The sequence below is a fragment of the Brachycentrus maculatus genome, unplaced genomic scaffold (genome assembly GCF_059751285.1).
Source record: "Brachycentrus maculatus isolate JH-2025_06_01 unplaced genomic scaffold, ASM5975128v1 h1tg000173l, whole genome shotgun sequence".
In the NCBI taxonomy this organism is placed as follows: domain Eukaryota; kingdom Metazoa; phylum Arthropoda; class Insecta; order Trichoptera; family Brachycentridae; genus Brachycentrus; species Brachycentrus maculatus.
The window spans coordinates 2,865,755-2,891,044 of record NW_028280926.1 but is presented as its reverse complement, the minus strand read 5'-3'; positions in this window follow the sequence as shown (position 1 = coordinate 2,891,044).

Sequence of the window (25,290 nt, the reverse complement as noted above, 5' to 3'; positions counted from 1 at the left end):
ATTATTATTCATCATTGCAAATCTGGCCACGAGTCCGGTACCCGGAGGCAAACATCAGATTTCTAGTCTCTCGGGATTTCAGTGAATAAACGTCCCGTTCCGCTTCTATATAATCAAATTTGGCTCATTTGATTCGCAATCCATCACGACCTGCGAAATTGGATTTCGGATTGAGATGTCTACTTTCAAATGCGAACGTTATCATTAGCTTCGACGAAAATACTGATTATTTTTCTGAAAACGGTATTACTAAAGATGTTTAATAACAACTTTATTCTCTCTTCGATGGCGCTACAGCCCATATGGATTGATGTGCGCGGTATGAACTATAATCCTGAAATTGTGCGGAACATTGGTCTATATGTTCCCTACAGTTACCAAAGACAGCGTCGGTATAGATTGTTTCACATTACTGTATACAGAACCAACCTGCCGTTGGTTATGGCTGTAGGAAGAGCTACCGCTATGCTGAACAATATTACGCCAAATATTGATCTGTTTCATGTGTCTGAGGGGGTATTCGGAAGCGGGATTCTTCTATAACTTTAACAGGAGTCTTTTTACTTACTTTGTATTTTTATGTTTTTAATGTATACGCCATAAATGTTCCTTATTACGTATATGTTAGTTATTGAATAAATTGATTTGGTTTGAAAATATCTAGCCTTGACTTCTCGTAACATTCGCCTCCAACTTCTCCTGTCCTCAGCGACTGACTTCCAATTTGCCACCTGCAGAATCTGCGCCACATCCTTTCTCTAATCTTATTTTTCGTCATCTCCCTAGTAATCTCTCCTAGTGTTCTATATAGCGTTTCTCAAGTCCTTATTTCGTTTGCCGGGTATTTTCCTAAGTCCGGAAGTTGTCCGAGGCTCACTATGAGGTTTTGGTAATAGCGGTGTTTTTACAAGGATATGTTATCAGCTTCTCGCCCAATACCCAACTAGGAGGACCGAAGGTTTTTTTTTCTGTAGGGGTTTTCCATCCTTTGACCGGGGGATTTACGATTTTCTGGCGCCGGAAATTCGTCATTTATCCTATCCTATTTGCTATGGCTGATATAGAGTATGCTGTAAGAGACCACTCGTGGACGCTAGGAGTAGGACTGTTAGTATAATAATATTATCATATTATTTTCGCTGTTGTTTCTTCGGTTGCAAATATACAGTTGGTTTACTCTTCAAAGGCTAGTATTGTAAAATCATGTAAACTCTCACCGATAAAATAAAATAAAACAACCTTACATTGAAAGTCGATATAATAGCGTAATCACAAAGTGCCCATGCAGATTTTTTTCTTTTAACAGACACATCGCCCATTTGCGAGAATCACTTTACCATTCAAATGTAACACGTTAGGTCTTTTAAAAGTGTTTGAAGAAATGTTGCGGTATTATTGAATATCAACGTATTGCCTAGACTCCATTCCATCAATTTATTGTAAAAAAGTATGGCGACGTGACTACATAAGTAAATTACAGCGCTTTAAATGAGTCTCCTAAAAATTACGTATTTTGAGTTGTGATGTTGGTATCGCAAATGAGCGACATTTCTTGTAAATAAATACAAGTATTTTATGTATTCATTTTCAAATCAAACACAGATTATTTGAGTCTTCTAAGTTTACTTAGTCTACTTAGTAGACTCGAAAAATCTGGGCTTGATTTAATACCTACATAAATTAAAATGAAGTTCTACAAATTAAACGCTAAATCAATAAATAAATACAATTATGCTGATATATATGGTTCAATACTTCACAAGTTAAATCCTACAATTTTAGTATTTTGTTAGACCTTTTTGAAATACAGGAATAAATTATGTTAGTTTTAGGTAGAATCGTGTACCTTGTTGAAAACTTAAATATATCTTTTAAAAATATTCTTACGAATGAAGTGATTTTACTATCACAAATACTATCAATTAAAATACTATCACAATATATGTTTTAATTTGTACCAGAAGATGAAAACAATTGTCGTTTTCGAAACTAGTCGTAAATAAAAATTAAACTCAATTCAGTGGATTATTCAAGTGTTTAATTTAATTAAAATAATCATGTCATTCTACAAAGTTAAAGCCAAATCAATAAATAATATACTATCACAAATTTATTTTCGTTCATAGTACTTATTTATAATTTCTCGATGTTATTATTTTATTATTTCCCATCGAGTGGTCAAGTTCAGCAAATTCGCATCATATCACTTACTCCTTCGTAATTAATTATAGAGAGTTGTTTCTTGTTTCTATTGTCGTACTTGCGAGTCTCTCGCTGTAGAGTAAATAGTAAACACACAAGACACTTGGCAGTAATTTACAATTAGTGGTGACCACACTAATTGCACCCAAAGTATAATTGAACAACAATGTGTCCCGGGTTCACAAGACATAAATTCTTAGTTGATACACACCGGGTCCCATATTCAGGATATAGCCATACGTATGTACCATAGTTCCCGACGCCTTCACTAATTACGAATAGCTGTTATTGTGGGTTGATTGTACTGTAACAAATGATCCACGTCGATTCTAGTATAAGCTTGATTAAAGAAAACTTTTTTCTTCTTCTATAGTTTGCCATCTTGTATAGTGTATGCAGTCCTGATGATATTTTTCACTTAATAAATATATGATCAATACGAAACACCAGTACTGTAAATTATATATTTAAATATAAAAATAAAACACTTGTAGTGGACCACTTTTGTGTTCATTAATGTAAAAGAGACTAATTTCAAGAACGACATCTGTCGAGAACATCTGGTGAAAATACTACCAAGAGTTTATATTTATTCCTGTAGTTCTTTAGTTGTGTTTACATTAATGAACTCAAGTATTTTGTTTGTTTATTTGTTGCATTATGTTACTGCACAACGTTAATAAATAATAAATAATATATATATATATATATATATATATATATATATATATATATATATATATATATATATATATATATATATATATATATATATATATATATATATATATAAATATTTGTGATCAGTACGAAGCTACAGGTGAAGTTCTTATTTCTTTTTACTTTATTTGGTAAATAGCACTATTTCCTAAAATCTATTTTGATAGTGAGGTATTTTCTATTTGGATTTGAGGTGTTTCGATGTATTCCGCATCATTTTCATCATCAAAAATGTTGGTATTTACCAAGTAAAACTAAATAAAAAACGGATAGGTATTAGTTACAAAGTGACTGCCGAATCCATTCATGAAAATCTTTTGTTGTTGTTGTTGATGTTTACTTTTATGATAACCATACACGACCAATATACATATCCCTATAAGTAAATCCTGTCAGTAAAGTTTACAAGTAAAGCCATGGTAGGTGCAATCCTAGTATTCTTCTACCGTAGTCGTACCTACCTACAAACACTATTTTGTGAATTACTTTGTCGAATTTAGAGAAAAAAACACTTTATCATTCTGAGTGTGCATTCTTGGTAATAAAGTAATAAAATAAACTCAGAAAAAATTAGATGACATTGTCATTGTTATAGGAAAATCTCACAATTTGGAATGATTTCAATTCTGACGTGTCATATTTTCACGTTCCGGATGATGGTTTCACAGAACTTTGTGGAGTGATTCAAAATCATTGAAGTGGATACTGAATTTTCGACTCTGTCTTCTAGGAAAATGATGAACTTCGAGTTGATTCAACTATGATTACTTCTGGTACCTGCTTTGTTGCCATTAGTCATTGATTGTGATTATTACTAGTTAGGTTGTTACATTAATAAATTCGGATATCTTTATTGTTAGTATCGTTATTAGCGTAAGTGAATAAACATTTAAATATGAATTACTCAGCTAATTAGTTGACTCACAATAGTTATAATTGGTAATAAAACAATCACAATTACAAATAAGACTCGTTTACTTCAATTCATTAGTTAATATTTCCATCGAAAATTTTCCGATAGTTTAAATATAATAATTAAAGTGTATCTTTGGTTAAAAAATCACTATAAGTATTTTATTATAATTTACTTATAATGTCCACCGATTTCGAAGCTTAACGCTTCTTTATTAAGACTGATTTATCAGTATTAATCAGTCTTGATAAAGAAGCGGGTAGCTTCGAAACCGGTAGACATTATAATCAAGTTATAATAAAATATTTATAGTGATTTTAAAACAATGTAACATTTTAATTATAAAATGGAAAATTACCAAGTTAGTGCTTCAAATATAAATTATTGTTTAATTATTATTTTTCACACGTGTCAATATTTTTTATTTCTTCATATTTGGGGAAAAATCAGTGAAAATTCCACAATAATTATCTTTGAAGGAAATTTCTAAATATTGCTTTAAAACAAGATTTTGAACAAAGTATGTTCATCTTTTCTATTTCCAGTATTAAGGTACCGACCCTTTGACCTGGGAATTCACGAAATCACTGCAAGAGTATCGTTGCTATATGAATAAATTAAAAACATATTGTAAACTCACTTGTTTATTCGAACAAAATATACGTTTGCACCATCTTAATCTCTCCAAAAAAATAGTAAGTCTGCAATAAAATTTCAATTTCACCGATTTGTTAACAACTGGTTACGTATCATCTACAGAACTAACCTTGTTGATTTGCATGTTAAGTGCAGCGAAAGTAGGTAGTAAATATACATATTGTACAGTGAATTTTTTAAATATTTGTAATGTTTTTTTATTTTGTATATATTTTTTCGTAGTAAGAAAAATGGATATATCGTAGTCCTACAGGAGAAAGTGACCAAGTGCATTTTTTTACTAAAACGTGATCATTGACTATTTGATATCTTACTAGCTTAATATTGCCCTGAAAAAATCCAAAAGTATTTTAAACTTGGAAGTATAATATATTGACTTGCTAAAAATGACTAACTGCATTGATGTTTATTTTCTTGCCGAGCAAAAGTAACTTAAATGCCCATTCTGAACATTTTACGTTTTGTTAGTTGGTCACTTTCTCCTGTACGACTACGATATTAGATAATAATATTTAAAATCCAACGTGAAATTCACGAAAAATCTGTAAGATCGCTTCTTTAGGATTGTATATGGTATTTATGGATCCCGAGAACACAGTTCTCTGTCGCCAATAACAGTACCTTATAAGTGTTGTGTTTTAATTCAATTAAAAATTTTATACTACAAAGTTAAATGCCGCTTTTATTAATTTATGATTTTAATTTGCGCATACACAGTAATTAATTACGTTTATCAATTATGGCCTAATCAATTTTATATTACCGTGCCATAAAATTGTTTCCGCAGCCCTTTCTGCCGCGTGAAAAGGACTGCCGATGCGTACTATTTTATAGCCATCATCATTTTATTTCCTTTGATTATCTGCACGCGCTCCTCGCTCATCTCTTTCACTTTTAAACTCGTATTCACAATACATCATGGCGTGAATTGAGAATGGGACACTTTAATTATTGGTTTTATCCCCTCTGCCCCCGGTCTCTCTGTTCACATCGTAAAACACCCGCTGATTTAATCGTAAAATGAAATTAATTTTCACATTTTTGTGAACGTTGTGTTTTCACATATTGCTAGCTTTTCTACGTATCCGGCGGCTGCCGTTAAGAGGCGCTAAACTTTGAATGTGCAAAAAATATTAAATTGATTTTTTTTGATAAATGTTCTGTACAATGAAGGACCAAAAAACTTAATGGTGTATAATAACATTGGCTCTCAGGCAAAACATCGTAAAAACCAATAAGCTAAAGATGATTTTATTTTGAAACATTTATCGTCGATCATTATATGAAAGAAGATGTTTCTACTGTCGTACTTGCGAGTCTCTCGCTGTAGAGTAAATAGTAAACACACAAGACACTTGACAGTAATTTACAATTAGTATATGAAAGAAGATGGAAGTCTGATCATCCCAAGGCTTACGACCATATCAATTTGAGATACATATAATATTGACGTCTCATCCGAATGTAAAATAAAAACAATCCAGTGTCTGATATAAATCGTTTTGTTTTAGTAAATTTTATTTTAGGTTTAGTACGACTTATAATATGCTTTAAAATGTTATTCTTATTATTCTCTTGTATTTAAAAAAAAGTTTTTAACGACATGTCACTTAATATTTTTCATAATATTCAGTTTTACGGAGTATCCATAGAACTGTAAGCGTTTTGCTTTATTCATTCGTGTGATGAGTTCTTGCCTACCCAATACGTTTTGGATCATCGATTTCAATTCTCAATACATTGTTAATTTCTAGGGCTGATTCCAATGTAATTTTATGTACCATGATGTTACCTATAATTACCAGTATTGTTGCGGCCATTAAACGTTTTGTAATAAACCAATTTGTCACAGTAATTTTTGAAGCAGTCGAAATGTTTTTCATCTCTGATCAATCGCCCATACCTATTCGACATCAATTTGTTTACCGCTTGTTCTAGCTCATCGTTCTCATCGTGTATGCATTGTACGGTACCATTTTCCACACAGCTAAAACCGGCCTACAATGGACGCGGGTGATATTATTTGTCCCATTGTGCGTCGGTACTTGACATTCCGATTGGAGTTTTTGTTCCGTCCGAACGCTTTCCCGTTCTTTACAACGGACGAATGTAGGAAATGTGATGGTAACATGGACCTTGGAATATCTGGACTGAATCTCGTTCTTCGAATTTGATGCCGATTTATAACGATGTATTTGATACGATTAAAAAAATGGAGTTAGGAAGTTGACATAACATGGAATGACATTGGTTTTAAATACTAGCCTACGATAATTATGATTTTTTGTCACTCATATACTTTTATTGGATTTTTATGCAACTTAAAGGTCGGGACTTACAGGGGCATTATGTCGCTCGCGGCGAGCACTCCGACTATGGATGGAGCGCTCGGCTCGCTGTACTGACTATACGAATGCTCGCATCGTAACGTGTTACGTTACAACGAAATGGCTCCGGAAATACTTTATACTTATTCCTTTGGCGTTAATTGTCTCACAGTTATAACGATTTGTCACTAATTTGCAAATATTTGTTGGTATATTTATTGAGTATTGAAACAATACTTTATAATTGAACCAATTACAAATTATTGGGACAACTAAAGTTAGTTGCTTTATAAATGTTTGAAAAATCAACAATGCGACAATCTAACATCTGAAAATTATAGTGTTGTATTGTAAATCGAATAAGCATGTATAGTTTTCTGATCCTGGAAATCTTAGTTTTGTAACGTAAATCTAAGAAGCGTACTTGGTTTTCTGTATTTTTTTCTTCACAAAATTGGTTCTTGATTATTTTAATCATCCACAGATTCTTTTATGAATCTGTCCCTATATTCTTTCATTCATGCGTGTTTGTATAATGCCGTTTCCGCGGCGATAGAAAATTATACGTTTGTTCAGTTGATACTTAAGTTGTCGGTTGAGGACAATAATAATTTTCTATTTAGCGGTCCACCGTGGATTTTTTTCTTGGCACTATTATTTACGATAATTTAATATTTGAAAAGGCGTTTTTGTACCTACATGCAGGTTAACTGTTGAATATATATCTTTGGTCAAATTTTCATAGGCAAAATCTTTCCTTATAGTGGGAGCAAGATAAGATCTTTTATTGGTTTTAGTGTTTAAAGGCAGTGATAAATTAGTTTGAAAAGAGGCTCGTCTAACAAAAACTAAATGTCCACGAATATTTTCCTTATTTCTCGGATCTTTATTAATTTGTTTTCTTTTTATGTAGATTACAATTTTTAATATCAATACACCCATAGGCACCATATACATTGGCATCTACCGTTTGGGTCAGTTTAGTCACCCGAAATCGGAGATAGTTATCGGGAACGTATAGATCAGTGGTTCCCAAAATGGTTCTTACGTACCCCCAGGGATCCCGGGATATTTCAGTAAATAATTACATTTCATTTGGGGGTCCCTGAACGACGGATCGTGCAAGGTTTAATATAAAATAATAATAAAAATTGTGACACATTTTTATTAATATGAAAGTTATAATAATTATCAATGAATAAATTTTAAAATTTCGTCAAGGTAATAATGCCATCTTCTTTACTCTTCATATTATTTTTAATCTGTAGACACTGAACGGGCAGAATGAAATGAACGAAACGAACGAAAACTTCATCAACAAAATGTTTTATTAATATTTTATTTTTACGTCACCATTTACTTACCATTCAATACATCAAAGTTAAAACTGTAATTTTTCTATTATGCATTTATGTAGATTTTCATCTATGGTCCGTAGGCAAGTTTTGACTATGAAAAGGGGTTCGTGGACCAAGAGTTTGGAAACTACTGATATACAATAGATGAATTCTCTGCAGTGTACCTCCATATCCATTTTTCTATCCGCTCGTTCATATTCTTCGACTGTTTTGATTGAACGTTTCCTTACTAAATTTGGCAGGATGTCTTGCAACTTTATTTGTATTAGGTTTTTCTATTATGGTGCCCGATTCGATTCGTTCTCCGCTTTCTAATTAAATACAAATTTCGGCTTCCGTCCGGTGAAATCATTCATTTATAAGGAAAGGCGTGCATTATTTACCACCATCTTTACAAATGCCCTACTGCAGCCGCCGGCGATATTCTATTCTGCATTCACGACAATTGTAATTTATAATTCCGCATGTGCTTGAAGCAACTTCCTTCATTTAGTTCCTAATTAATACACGTTTAAAATTTTCAAATAGTGCAGGAGTGCTAGCATAGTCGATCCGCAAACAAGCCGACGTTCATCCGGATATTTGAATTGCCCGATTGACGGAGGAAAAAAAAAACTGAAAATTTGATTGGTGATTAAACTTTTATTTTGTATATTAAAAGTATTGTTAACTTTGTGGTATGGTACTATAACAATCTCCTTATCATTCATCGTTCACTTTGTGTAATACCACTTAAAAAATAATACTTAATGACTACCTGCTTCGGAATAATCATCATCAGGTCAAATGTCTACATTTGTCATACAAATTATATTTATTTAATGATAGTTGTTTCTCTATGTAAGTGTCTTCTGCATTAAAGCATATTTCTAGGGTCAAAAATTGTTTACTGATTTGTATTTCCACACAATGCAGAATGACATTGACGCTATGCCAAGTTGATCTACTATATGTTGAGATGAAAAATATCGTTTGAATACGATACGGAAAATGAAAAAAAATACTGAAAGATTGAAGATGCATTCTTATGAATATTTTGTTCACCGTTTTTTGTTAAAAATTAATAAATGACTTTTATAGACCCACATGTTAGATTATCAGACTCTAAATTCGACTATGCCTTTAATTTAAACGCGGGATTTTCGTTTTAAATAATAAATATAATTTAACTTAAATCTGTGAACTGAAGCGAAAGATTACCGGTGTTTTTTCAATTAATTTTTATCATATTAATAAATCTGCAAATCCAATTGAGCAAGTTCAATTTTCGACATTTTATTACCTAAAAAAAGGAATATGGAAACAAACTATAACATGTTTAGAAATTCTATGGGATCTAAACGATTTCCGTTTTCAAATTAAGTTTGTAGATTGGTAAATGAAAAACAACGAGTAGAATCAATCTGTACGGTTCGGTAAATTACCCCAAACATTAAAAATAATTTTGAGATCTTCTTTAGTGTAAAATGATTCAATTCAGCGGTACGTATATTTTTATTGCGCCTAATTTGCTGTTATGCAAAGCAGATAACTCGCTTTGTACATTATTACCGCAATTACTTAACTAATGTGCTAGTGGAGACTTGAAACGGCTCAATATTTTTTGCATCAACTATCCCGATGTTTTTTATTAACGAATAACATTGTTTCATCAATTATATTACGGGATAATACCTTATTGTTTGAAGCGGTAAAAAATCGTACCCGAGTGTTAGGCGATCGTTTCATTTTCTTATGCTCTATTTTGATTAATTGAAACGTAAGAAATGTAGCATGAATTTTACCCTGGTTCATCAATTTTTAAATAAAATGTATATCTTCTTTCAAACATCCGGGCTCTTTAATTTCTAGTATGTTTAGAAGTTTATAGATTACTTTTAAATTATTTTTTACATTATTAGCCGTAGCGTATTGATTGGCATGTCTGGTTGCCATACTATAGGTCCCGGGTTCGATTCCCAGATGAGGAAGTAATTTTTTTTTTGAAATAGAAATATTTGTGTTTTTATTATTTACACAAATATTTCTTATTAGAAATATTAGCTCATTATTAGAAATAGGTATCAAATTGTGGTAGAGTGGGTTCGAACCGAAAAAATCTGACTTAAAAGTCCGCGACACTAACCACGGGACCACAACCCGACACATAAATAAACATAAGTATTTTTTCACCTAAATATTTATTTAACATACCCTTGGACGGGTAAGTGAATCGCAGGACTGATATATTTTTTAGTTTTGGGTGTTGAACGCTGGGATGTAAAGTAATCATCTCCATTATTGATTGTTAGCAACGAACATTCCGTTTGGTGATTAGCTTTACATGATTTGTTCCTGTCAACTAATGTTATTGATTTCATTAAAGCATTATTACCGTGTCATTATTCTCGTTAAAACAATGCAGAATTACGGGATATTACATGCTCCAACGGTTCCTCTATAGAGCCAATAGCTCTCGCATTGTGTTGGCGGGATTAAGGCCTTCCGGTCCCGCTTGTGTCGTTTAAGGCTCGCCCGTTACCACTTCCTTGTGGCGTTGTAGAACTTTCCAGGTGTCCTATCCGCCTCTCGGTGACCTTGGCACGCATTGCCTCCCAACGCAAGTTGATGACTCCAATCTTCAATGAACTCGCCGACGGATGCCTGTCAGTCACTTGTTCGGCTCTCAGCGTTCATCTTTATCTACTAACCATTAACACAATGGCTGTTTAGCTGTCCAAACTCAAAACACAGTAAGGGACATTTTTTTTGCATTTTTGGACAAGTAGATTCTAACTAGTCCAAAAATGCAAAAAAAGTCCATTACTGTGTTTTAAGTTTAGACAGCCGTGTTGTTTTGTCCCTGATGATAATTGATATATTTCTTCCAAGTTATATAATTCTTTACGTTTAATATTTCTCACTTGAATTATCATCAGAAAAAAATATAAATCATTTATCCCGGTTAAATAATTTTTTGCCTAAAATAGTGTACCGATGAAAAATCAGAATAAATATATACTCAAAATCATAATTATCGTCATGTTTCTGCTTTTTATTTTAAATTAATTCGGTACTATTGCAATCCATAGATCCTCTGATCAATATTCGATTTCTTGTAGTAAGAGATACGACCAAACCTGGACATACTAAGAGGATGGTTCTTCAGAAAAAAAAGTATACAGATTTTTTTGACCAAATGTTCCAATATAAAATATTTTTCTAACTTCATATTCAAGTTAAGGATCCACCAGTACAGTTGATAAAAATACGTTTTGTTTTTTTCTTTTTTTTTCTTTTAATTTTTACGAACAGGAATAACCCGCAAAGCCTTTATTTTTAGAGGCTTGTCTGAAAAAGTTTCGAAGCACTGATTTACAGGATTGAATAACACAACAAATGAAAAATGGCATCTTTACAGCTGTTACCAGTTTATCATTTATGTTGTTGTTGTGGGGTCAAGGGATCTTGCATCCCTCACGTCACTGCGACCATATTATCTCTCAAGACCTACATGAGTCATGTAGCTCACGACCTGTCTTGGTGGTAAGAGCTTCACCTTCTCGGAGTCCAGTAGTGATCCTCCAAGGATGTGACTTCGTTTGCGAGCGAGTGCGTCACAATTATAGAGAATGTGGATTGGTGTTTCGTTGTCCTCCATACAAAATCTGCATACTGGGGAGTCATGTGGTCCAATTTTTGTCATGTGTTTCCTCAGTCTGCAGTGTCCTGTCAAGGTCCAGGTTAGGATCCTTCTTTGTTTTTTTGCTAAGCTTTAGAGCTTCTGTTGTAAATTTCCGCGAGTACCCAATGATCAGTTCATCAGTTTATCATAGATTGTGAAACAATAGTGCCTGAATGCAGTACCTACCGATTGTAAATTCCCTTCGAATGTTGCAATATTTTGGTCTTGTGTGTATACGCCAACTCTAGCTGCAAATTATCTCGCTGCATTGAACTTGACCGCTCGGCGCTCCGTACATTCGCACCATGCACCGGGAGGAGATCACGTTTCTAGACTCCGATTGGGAAGTCACGATCGCGTGAAATTTGTCTTACTGTCCGTATTTTAAAATACTATTATTTGATTTGTTATTTCTTACACCGAGTGGTGCTGTTATAGGCGTGAACTTATTTATTAGCGGTTGAACCGGAAGAAATTATATCTTATTACCAACAATTTAAAGCAGTCTTACAAAACAAATAATTTCTCTCCATTTTCTTGTAGTTTATATCACTCTTTATTACCTAACTACAGCGTACTACTATTTATTGTTTTTTTAAAAAAAAAAACTTAAACCAGGAACTCACAAACATCTAATTCATTAAGCGACCACGCGAGTGGTCAGACGTGTCTACACGCACATTTTTTAAAGAATATATTTTGGAATTAGATTTTTAAATAATATAAATATTGAAAAATATTTTTATAATTTTTTAACTCCTTACGATTCAATACATCTTTTTTTCAAACCATATATTTAATTCGAAGAAAAACCTGTTTTTACAATATAAAACGGTGTTTTGAGCAAAATGTTCAATTACTTTAAATGTTATCTGGGTTTGAAGAAAATTTAATTGTGATTCATCGTATATTGGGCCTTTCCGAATTTGTACGTTTGAGATCACAGCCTTAATGCTCCTAATGAAATTGTTCGTCGTATGCATATACGAGTATACAGTGAAGAAGAAAAAACTCTCCTACTTTGTATATTATATTTTCTCTCAAAGACACCGCTCAGTTTGAATAATATTAGGTTCCCAGACGACACTTGCCCAATCTCTAAAATATGAATGTTAACTTTCTCCACGCATTGTCATTACTCATTCTTTGATTTTGAAGTCGAGAGTTGCTTTGACACTCCACAAAAGGGCTTTACGAAGCTCATTAAACCCTTCTTATGCTCAATCTTGCTAGAAGAATTTTATGCGTCAAGTGTCTCTTACCTTTGACCTCATAAACTTATTATAATTACGTGCCCACTTGTTGTAAAACGTCTGTCGAATAATTAGCCACGGGATGACTTATTAATACGTGTCACATTTCACATTAAGTAAAAGATATCTCAATGATAATGTTTTTACCAAACGTTATTTTGGCTCGTATAGTGGATACATTAAACCTTCCTTCAAATTATTTAAGAAATTGTTAATTTTTTGTTTTGTTTTGTTTTGCTGTTTCGGAATACTCTTATTACCTACCTAATAATACCTCTCAATTTAATTTTTATTAATAGTGTCATATTTCACATTAAGTAAAAGATATCTCAATGATAATATTTTTACCAAACGTTATTTCGGTTCGTATAATGGATACATTAAACCTGCCTTCAAATTATTTTAGAAATTGTTAATTTTTGTTTTGTTTTGTTTTGCTACTTCGGAATACTCTTATTACCTACTTAATAATATCTTTCAATTTTATTTTTTGGGCAAGGTTCAACATATACCTTCAAATTATTGAAAAAATGTTAGATTTCCTTTATTGTTTTGCTGTTTCGGAATGCTCTTATTACCTACCTAATAATATCTTTCAATTTTATTTTTTGGGCAAGGTTCAACATATACCTTCAAATTATTGAAAAAATGTTAGATTTCCTTTATTGTTTTGCTGTTTCGGAATGCTCTTATTACCTACCTAATAATATCTTTCAATTTTATTTTTTGGGCAAGGTTCAACATATACCTTCAAATTATTGAAAAAATGTTAGATTTCCTTTATTGTTTTGCTGTTTCGGAATGCTCTTATTACCTACCTAATAATATCTTTCAATTTTATTTTTTGGGCAAGGTTCAACATATACCTTCAAATTATTGAAAAAATGTTAGATTTCCTTTATTGTTTTGCTGTTTTGGAATGCTCTTATTACCTACCTAATAATACCTCTCGATTAAATTTTTTGGGCAAGGTTCAACCTACCTTCAAATTATTAAAGAAAATTTAAATTTTTTTCTTATTCTGTTTTGCTGTTTCGGAATGCTATTATTACCTACCTAATAATACCTCTCAATTTTATTTTTTGGGCAAGGTTCAACCTACCTTCAAATTATTAAAGAAAATGTTAATTTTTCTCTTATTCTGTTTTGCTGTTTCGGAATGCTATTATTACCTACCTAATAATACCTGTCCTTTTTCTTTTTTTGACCATGGTTCAACCGACCTTCTAATTATTATGGTAATTGTTTATTTTTGTTTTGTTTTGTTTTGCTGTTTTGGAATGCTCTTCTTACCTACCTTATAATAACTCTCATTTTATTTATTTTTGCCAAGATTCAACCTTCATTTTGCCTGTAATATTTTTAAGACACTTCTAAAATATATCATATCACCATTTGATTTCCGAATGGTAATTTACCGAATGGTATTACGTATTTACAGCCCGTTACTTATTTGTAGTATTAGGGTATCATAACATATTACACGAGTACCATCCACGGTCTGTCAGTTCAGCGATTCTTCTGCCCTAATGACGGGCTCCTTCCGCGTGTTGACATTGTTTGAAAACCAAAGGGAGTTGTGGTAATCATTACAGTGTGATATATGGTTTTTAATGACATAATGGCGGACATTTTACGACCCGGATGTATTAAGAGCATATAAATAGCATTCTATTACTTTAACTATTTTCTTACCTACAGCTTAACAGTTCGTAGAAGTGGACCTAAAATTAAAATCTATTTTCTACACGCCAATCAAATCGAAATCACAATTATTAAAGCTATTATTTCATTATTTTTCTCTCGAAGATTATATAAAAATGCTACGGTTTTTCAAATTGTTCGTCGATTACGTCGAATTACCCGTTTCGCGAAGATCTTATCTAATAATAACGAGTGACTATTTATTTCATGATCTCAATTATTTATTTACTCTTGAAAATCCACCGGATGCCCGGAGTCGTGCTCTTCTGTATCGCCTATATTCCTAAGCCCATTACGGTAATTTACCCAGCGAATTAAGCCAGCGCCGGGTGAAATTATTGCACGTAGAAAAGCGAGTTAATTATTTATCGGGCGTACTGATATAATGATATATATCGCCGGTGCTATCGATATGTTGAGAAAAACAAATTATCACTCCTTGCGGTGGTATTATAATGGGCTTTTGTTTCGAGCACTTGTCGTCTGCGCCTATAATCAGAGAAAGCAGTGAGAGATTGCCTTGCCCTAAGTATTGAAGCACACCCTTTTATCCATACACCATACATTGTATCATTTTGTATTAAATATTCCAGCATGATAATGTATTGGGTTAAATGTTGTATGTACATATTATATGTTCATCCCGTTAGTGTAATGTTTTTAAAGTATTCACCTGAAACATAGAAATTAAATGATATATAATGACGTATCTTTACGCCGTTCAAACCGATGAAGTTCTTTAATCTTTCTGGTAAACGCAGAATTTTCTAGAAACTGATCCACCGAGTTTGCAGGAGTTAAATTTTCTAAAATCATTCTTAAAGGCCTTCAGAATATTTGTCATAACTATACTATACACAGACTTTGTTAACTTTGAATGTCATTTGTCTTCGTCTTCGCGGAAATCACAATGCGCTATTTAATTATAGCCACTTTTATAAAACAGTGACTTGACGAAAAGAAGAGTCGTTTAACAAACAAAAGGATGTAAAAAATACAAATGTCAAATTATTGATGAAACTTTATGCAAAAATCTACTGTCTTCTATTTAATCTACTACTACCTATGTACATAAAAATGGTGGGGTTTTATTATGATATTTATTATTTTAAAAATTTAACACCTATATCATACCACTTATTGAGTTTTATTGCATTACACACGACTAATTTCGAAAACTACAGTAGTTTCCATCAACAGGTAATTAATTACAGACATAATATTGTTTGAAATTAAGTAAAATAATATTGTGAAATTGTATTATTTGATAAAATTGTTTTTGTTTTTTACGAAATATGGTGCGATAGAGGTAACGTGTCGCTCACTCCTTTCAAGAACGTCATAAATCAAAAATCGACAATTTTCAGTTGTGCATGTTTTCGGAATGCCCAGAAAATCTACTATATTCCAGCAAAAGAGGCATATTTTTAACTTAATTTACCCGCTACAGGGCAGAAAGTGTTGTTTTTGCATTTTTAAGAAAATGTATTGTTAAGTTATTTTTTTAAATAAACTGAATATTTTTCAAATGGAGAAAAAACCTTCAGGTTTTACCTTAAACTATCTGTTGCACTGTTAAAAGTTCAATAAGTGGCTTGATATTTATTTTTAATACATTGTATTATATTTTTAAACTTTAAAAACGTTCTCCTGAAAAATCAAGTTTTTTGATTTATGACGTTCTTGAAAGGAGTGAGCGGTGTGATAAGGCTTGCAATGCCTTATTAGGAGATCAGATCAGCATTTGTTATTGAATTGAGTGATTAAGATGAAATTATTTAGAAAACAAGATATAAAACTACATTAATATTTAATACAAGGCAATATACACACATTTACTATACGAGTTCTCACGGCTGTTCTATTTAGGTTACATCTAAATGTTTTCGTTTATTTGTACATTTGATTTTGAACCGCCTTCAACAAATGGGAACCCAAATTGAAATTCAATGACGTAATTAACCCGTGCCCTGGAAAATAAAATAAATGTGATATCCAAGTCTCGAAACAAGTGTAATGCAGTGTGACTGATTAGATGGGCTAGCACGTCCGCTTTGATTGGAGCTTTCATCGCGTTGTTTATTTTTTATATCGGATCGGTTTTCTCTCGAATTTTCTTTATCGTGGATATTTCAGTCGCTTTCTCCGACTTCTTCTATTCGATTGCATTCCACAATCCTTCACGTTGCGTTGCTCAAATTGATCTCCGATTCGGAGGTGCGTGCCCGTTGAGACCTTTATAATTATTTGTAATAATGCTCCATTTGAACAGTATAAATATTCGATTTTGTGGTCGTGATAGGAAATTTCTTTGTAGTCTGAAAACGGACGTGCCTGGGAGTCGTATAATTATAAGTTAATCCTAGAGTCGTCTTGTGAAGTGAACATTTATTGATCAAATGTTTACTTTACAAGATAACTCCAGTTACTGATAAACCTTTAATTGACAACGCTGTTTCAGAGATGTTTAAAAAAAATACACACTTAACTTATTTAGTAAAATTTATTCAGTGAAATTAATTTTAAAAAATACAAAATCTTTATGTACAACTTTTTATATTTCTAACCCTTATCCGCACCCTATGGTGCATAGGGCACTGCATCGTATGCAGTGTTTTCTTGTTTGTTACTTACATAAAGGCAAGGTGATCACTCCTGCGCTCGGGGACCAGTCCATTAATAAATATTAAGAGTGTAAAATCACTAATATTTATTTTCAAACCCCCCCTTGGAATCGAACCCGGGACCTTCAACACGTTAGCGAAACACACTAATATATGGTTTTTTTAATCCGCTCTTTGGCTCTTTAGGCATAGCCTGTGTTGAGCCGAAATACTTACATGCTTAAGTACAACAAAAAGTAAACATTACACCATGGAGGCGGACACATTACATTAAATGGACAAATTAGATTACTATAGCTACTGATAAATCTTAAAATTCACAACACTGCTTTAGAGATGTTAAAAAATACATAATTACAATAAGTAAAATGACAAATCTTCATGTACAAAGCAGTGATGGTTCATGTTTTCATCTCGCGGTTGACTAAATTCCTCGTGACGCTCAAATTGATTACGTTCCTTTATTTTTTTGCTATATTTTTTTCCGAGAAAATATCAGTTCACTTTTATCAAATAAATGTGATGGGTGAAATTCGAAGAGCGGTTTGTCGATTTATTTTCTTCGCAGCGATAGAAATTTTCCCAATTTCCGACGAATGACGATTCCCATTGATACTTAATTGTCGGTCGGTGACAAAGCATTTTTCTGAAGCATATTTTTTTCCGTTTCCTGGAAACGTTTATAGAGCGTGTCTTTCGAAACTAGTCGAGCTTTTTGTTCTCTCGACCTACTTAAATTATTAAACCAGGGAAAATACGTACAAGGTGGCTCGAGCAGTGTGTAAACTCTATGCTCTTTTAAGTGAACGTATATTACTGTGAGAGATCATCACAGAGCAAATATTCTGTCCATTCAGATTGTTTACCGACATTTCTCAGCTGGACTTCTTTGTTATTCATAAAAATAAAAGACTCTCGAATAGTATTCTACTTTCGACATTTCTAATTTGTCTGTATCGTTAAACCACTTTGTTTTTACGCTGGACCATTTTTTATTGGCCTTGTGAAACAAAGAACGTGCCATTCATACTTTCAGTTTATACTAATTTTCATCTCAGATTAAAATTTTGTTTTCTCAACTATATTTCATTCTCATATTATTTTTTGACATCTCATCAAAGATGAAGAAGAATATGGAAGTCTGGGCATTTACGGGGCTGACGACCGTCATAGGCTGGTTTAAGTGATCACTTTACACACGTGTAACATTCACCAATTCTATCCATGATTGACAACCACACTACTCAAATTCTTGGACGTTCTATAAATATGAACCAATTTTGAAACATTATTCTTGAATCTATTGGTGAGATAAAAAGAAGCTTTTTATTGAGCAGAAACTCTTGTATTAGTATGTGAGGTCCGAATCTTGGATTATAATCACACACATGAGAAACGCCAGATAATATCATTTTCATTTTTATTATTTAAGCTTACAATTTGAACAGATAATTTATTTACTACATTTTGAGAGTGTCCAAATACTTGTTCACAAAATCTGGATTATCTCCAATTACAGGAGTTATTTTCATAATTGTTCACTATTTGGACACACTGAAAATGTTGTAAATATTTTATTCTGTTTTAATACTTGCGCGATTGATTTTCTCTCGGTACAAAGAACTCAAGATTACTAACAAAAGGCCTATCATTAATTATTCTTGCGAATCTTGTCCCCGATCTTCTTCAAACCGCTTGACGTTTAACAGGAGAGATTTCATTTAGGAACGTACGCAATGTCATGTGTCAGGCGCTTACCTGACTGGTTTTCGCACTTAGCATTAATATATTAAAGGTATATAAGCCTATAGTATGCCTTTTACCATTAAAACAGCTCGTAACAGTAAGTCAAGTATTGGGTCATCTTTAGCGTTCGGTACCCCATTCGTACGGACCTGTTATCTCTTTCCGGCTCAGTTATAAATACCGTGTTCCGCATATTTTCTTTTTGTTTTGAATGGGTATTTAACCGTGTTACTTATAACCCGAAATCAGGAATGGCACCGCGACTAATTCCCTTTGATCTATTGCTAGTTCACCGCTTGAGAGCCATTTAAAAAAAATACCATTGCCCACTTACATTTGCCTATAATTTATAGAAATTTGGCCATCTGTTTTTCTAATTTTCTATCACGAAAAAGTTTCCGACATCTCAAAAAATGAACCTTTCACGTATCTTGAACTCTATGTATTCGGTTCATGCCCTACTTGAGTGTCAGAGATTATACAATATATATATATATATATATATATATATATATATATATATATATATATATATATATATATATATATATATATATATATATATATATATATATATATATATATATATATATATGTATGTATATATATATATAAATGTTTGTATATATATATATACGTATATATATATATATATATATATATATATATATATATATATATATATATATATATATATATACACACATTTAAAAAAATCAATTTTATGTGTCAATTTTATATGAAACATGTCTGAGCATCCCTCGGCTTACGACCTGTCATTTGGCTGGCTGAAGCGATCACTTTATAGATTTGTGAAACATTTACGATTTTGCCCATTATTGAACATCCATATTGCACTAATTCTTGAAACTATATGTGCAGTGATCTTAGACTTAGCTCGTACTCAATCATCATCATCTTCTAAAGGCAGCGCCTTGTTGTGTCAGCCACTTGTCTCTGTCAGTCGCCATCCTCTTGAGCTGCGAATAGGAGGAGACGTCCATGAGCCGCTTCAAATCCTGGAAGTATGAAGTTCTTGGGCGGCCTCTTGTTCGTTTTCCCAAGATTCTTCCTTCGAAGATGTTGCTAAGAAAGGTGCTATGTCTAATTGAGTGCCCTATTAGCTTGAAATACTAATAGGGCACTAAATACTAAATCCTACTCAATATAAATGACTAATACCGGTAAGGTTTTCGATACATTCATGAATTATGACCGATTGTTACGGCCATCAGATGAGCAATATGTGAAGTTAAAAACTTATCCCTTTTGAACATAGGTGAGATTCCAGTCCGATATTATAAATAATATTAATATTGTTATTTGAAAACGTAAAACTTCGTATTTTGGTCACGTAATGAGACGTGAAAAGTATGCCATCCTACAACTGGTCCTAAAAGGGAAGATCGAGGGTCGCAGAGGAGTTGGAAGAAGGCAGCTTTCCTGGCTTCGGAACATTCCAGAGTGGACCGGGATGAGAGGTGTGGAAGAGCGGTTTCGTGCTGCCCAGGACAGACAACATTTCTCACAAGTGATCGTCAACGTCGGGGGAACCCGGCAGGAATAAGAAGAATGAGAAGAAGAAAAAGAAGATGAAGAAGATGAAGAAGATGAAGAAGATGAAGAAGATAAAGAAGATAAAGAAGAAGAAGAAGAAGAAGAAGAAGAAGAAGAAGAAGAAGAAGAATATTGTTAAATTATAGAATATGTCTTTTCTTTTCTATTTTCTATTTTCTTTACTTCACACGTTCCTCATCTCTTAGTTCCAAGCACCCTGCTGGTATACGGACGTTACATACTCATCGGCCGACCGCATTATTTCAAACACGCTGCATTTCATTCGCACACTATACTGGCTCTGTCCAGTGCACCGCTATATGCTTTCTTCGTCGCTGTACGTCCGACTGTTTTTAATCTCATTCCTGCTTAATTACACTGCCGTTTTAATAAAATGTATACAATTTTTTAATTGCTCTGTCCGCATATGAGAGATGTCGGCCATTAGAGCGTCAGTAGGTTCTTCAATCGATTTCAAGGCGGAATAGTAAGGCGGAATCATGTGTGTGGCCATCGATTATGTTCCTTGATTTATTGCGCAGTACATAACAAATATTTATTATATAATTTCTTGTCTTATTTAGTACATATCGTAGAAAGTTGACAAAAGAATGCTTCGAATGTCAATTAGCAATAAAAATAAATACTTTTAATTATATAATACTTTTATTTTACAATATTATATATTACATTATGCAATACATACTTTATATTATGCAATGTTTCCTTCTTCCTTGTCAGTTAATTGTATAATATACTTAGGTTATAACAAATCTTATGTGTTACATTTCGCATTTATTTTTATTTAATTAAAAAAAAAGGCATGACTTACTCAAGGCAATGACATCGCAAAACCGAACACTATTTGAATTAAAAAGAATGTATGTATTTTCAAGACATAGTCAAAATAAAATAAATCTGCAGTGTTTCCCGTCGATTGTGTAATATTTTCGATTGGGGTAAAGGTGCACTAATCCAACACACTACCCTGTCACATACTAGATATTAATAATCGTAAATTTAAATACTGAAATCCATTTACAACATTTTGAGTGTGTCCAAATACTTGTTCACAAAATCTGGATTATCTCCAATTACAGGAGTTATTTTCATATTATTTTTTGACATCTCATCAAAGATGAAGAAGAATATGGAAGTCTGGGCATTTACGGGGCTTACGACCGTCATAGGCTGGTTTGAGTGATCACTTTACACACGTGTAACATTCACCAATTCTACCCATTATTGACAACCACACTACTCAAATTCTTGGAAGTTCTATATATATATGAACCAATTTAGAAACCTTGTTCATGAATCACTAGAACTTCACTAGAGACATCTAAGAATTCTTATGAACTTCCAAGAATTTGAGTAGTGTGGTTGTCAATAATGGGTAGAATTGGTGAATGTTACACGTGTGTAAAGTGATCACTCAAACCAGCCTATGACGGTCGTAAGCCCCGTAAATGCCCAGACTTCCATATTCTTCTTCATCTTTGATGAGATGTCAAAAAATAATATGAAATCCATTTATATAAAAATAATCTTATATTTGTCAAAAGCGCTTATTTCTTTACAGAGTAAAATAAAAAAAAAAAATTGTGTTTCAAATATAAAATAAAACCACCTTATTAAATACCATATCTCCATATAAATGATATTGACCGATTGCTATAAATTTTGTGATACATTGTTGATTCGAATCCGCGCGTGTTTTTATAACAGCTTTTTTTGCCACCAATGGCAGGGCCAATGCTGCCAAATGTAACAGCAACATGCGCAATACTAAACATTTGTCAAAGCGGACAGCTAGCTTCTTGACAGCATCTGTCATTTGGCATTTTCAGTGTCTTAGATGCATTGCTGTTTCATTAAACGTTAATATTTTTCTTGCTTCGCAAGCATTGTGAAATTATATTTACATTTATTACAAATTTGTGCGTTAACTTTTTATTTATTTAACCAGACTGAGGTACACCAACGCTTGCCGGGTACAGCTAGTACAGAATATTTGGTATATGCATTATCAAACACCATATCGCTTACTCCTTTCAAGAACGTCATAAATCAAAAAGCTTGATTTTTCAGGAGAACGTTTTTAAATTTTAAAAATATAATACATACAATGTATTAAAAATAAATATGAAGCAACTTATCGAACTTTTTACTGTGCAGCAGATCTTTTTAGGTAAAATCTGAAGGTTTTTTGAAAAGAAACGTTTATTGAAAAATATTAAGTATATTTAAAAAAATAATAAAACAATACCTTTTCTTCAAAATACAAAAACAACATTTTCTGCGCTGTAGCGGGTAAATATTAAGCTAAAAATATGGCTCTTTTGCTGGGATATAGTACATTTTCTGGGCATTCCGAAAACATGCACAACTGAAAATTGACGATTTTTGATTTATGACGTTCTTGAAAGGAGTGAGCGATATAATTAAATTGTTTCGTTTAAATTTTCTGCATTTATATATCAGCTTTCACGAGTATTTTCAAAGTGTTGTAAATTGTAGCAAATATACATATTTCAAAGGAGGAAATTGAATAGTGAATAGGTCAATTGAATTCATTTTATTATCCAACAGGTAAGTGCAGTATATATTATAGAGCTTGTTTCCTCATCGGTGAGGAGATGCAGCCGATTCTGGGAATGGAGGAATGCTTTGTGCACAGTAGGCGCGTTCAACCTATCTCGCGGTGATCAATTCATTTTGTTCGGAATCATGTTGCATCGAGAGAAAATACTGGTTGTCTCCGCAATTCTCCACCTTTATAATGTCAATGGAGCGGTGATGTTTAAATTGCTAGGTATTAAATAAGGTACTTACTTTCATATGTTATATTGTACACACGTGCTTTAGGTCCAATTTAAGCAGTTTATTTAATTTTTGTACTTTTATTATTTTATCTTTATACAACATTTGAAGAAACGTATTCAAATATGCAAAAAAAACATTTTAATCCTTTAAGGATTGGGGTCTTACATTTTTAAAAATCGTTTTGAAAAGATTTAATTGCATTTCGAATATTTATAGCATTTACTTTGTGGTAAGTCATTCTCACTTTTTTACGTTTTATTTTTACAAAAATGCTAGTCATGTTATGGAAAGTATGCGATTAGTGCTATGGTAGTAAGGTGTTTGTATGGTAGTGGTTGTTTGCGTGCTGGTGTAGTGATTGTCCTGACGAAGACACGGGTTCGTCTCAAAACCGGTTGACTTAAATCTCAGTGTGTGGTTATGTACTAACACCATTAACATTTTTTTTGAAAATAAATCCAAAAGTACCTATGTAGAAATGAGTATACCACCATTTTCTATATCGTAGTCGTACAGGAGAAAGTGACCAACTAACAAAACGTAAAATGTTCAGGAGGGCCATTTAAGTCACTCTTGCTTGGCAACAAAATAAACATCAAAGCAGTTAGTCATTTTTAACAAGTCAATATATTATACTTCCAAGTTTAAAATCCTTTGGGATTTTTTTCAGGGCAATTTTAAGCTAGTAAGATATCAAATAGTCAATAATCACGTTTTTGTAAAAAAATGCACTTGGTCACTTTCTCCTGTATGACTACGAAATACAAAACAACGTCAAATTAAATTATTTTTGTCATCACCAAAAATCTGGTTTAATGTAAAAAAATACCACTTTTTCTCATGGCATACTATGTATGGTACGTCTATTTGGTTCTATTTGTTCGAACATTGTCATTAAAATGATTTGCGCCTGTAATAGTGATGATTATAGCCACCCGGTATCCTAGTCGCCCGGGGTAGTTGCCACACCAATAAAGATAATACCCGTGTTAATAATAACACCGGCTCTCCGCGCGTGCCACGATCTCTGCCGCAACTCGGCATCTTCATCGCAACACTCACTCCAGTATTCGTAGTCTATTGGATCTATGTGTCTGCAGATCAGGGGCTCGTATATGGCCAAATGGTAAAGGCCTTATGAAAAAATAATTTTATGTCTTTAAAAGTATTAGACACTGATACTCTACGATGACTCTACGTGTGATATATCAATATGAAAGTAAATTAAAAATTAAACCCTTTTTTACCACTTTTATATTTTATTTATGACTTGTTTCAGAAGCTACAAATGCTTCCATTTAAAGGTTAAAATAAGGAAATGAAATAAATTTAAAAAATAAATATTTAAAAATATTTTTAATATATTTTTTATACCTATAGATGGATCATCATGAATCATCTGTAGCTTCTAAAATTAGTCGTAATAAAATTTAAAATTCACGTGGTTTACAAAAACAAGTGTTTAATTTTTATTTAATTACGTCATACCTTAAAGTGAATGCCGAAAGAATAATTAACGTAATATGCAAGTATATTCAACATATGTGGAAATCTGAGCATCAGGCTCTCTTTCCTTCTTTCGTATAAAAAGTATACATTTTTCTCAAGTTGAGACACCCATAAAACTGAAATTTATAAGATTTTTAATGTTATTGCCTATCGTTATTACCTTCTTAAAGTATAGATATACAGGAAGAAATCTGCAGGCATGCTTTAGTTTTACAACGATTTTTCTTCCA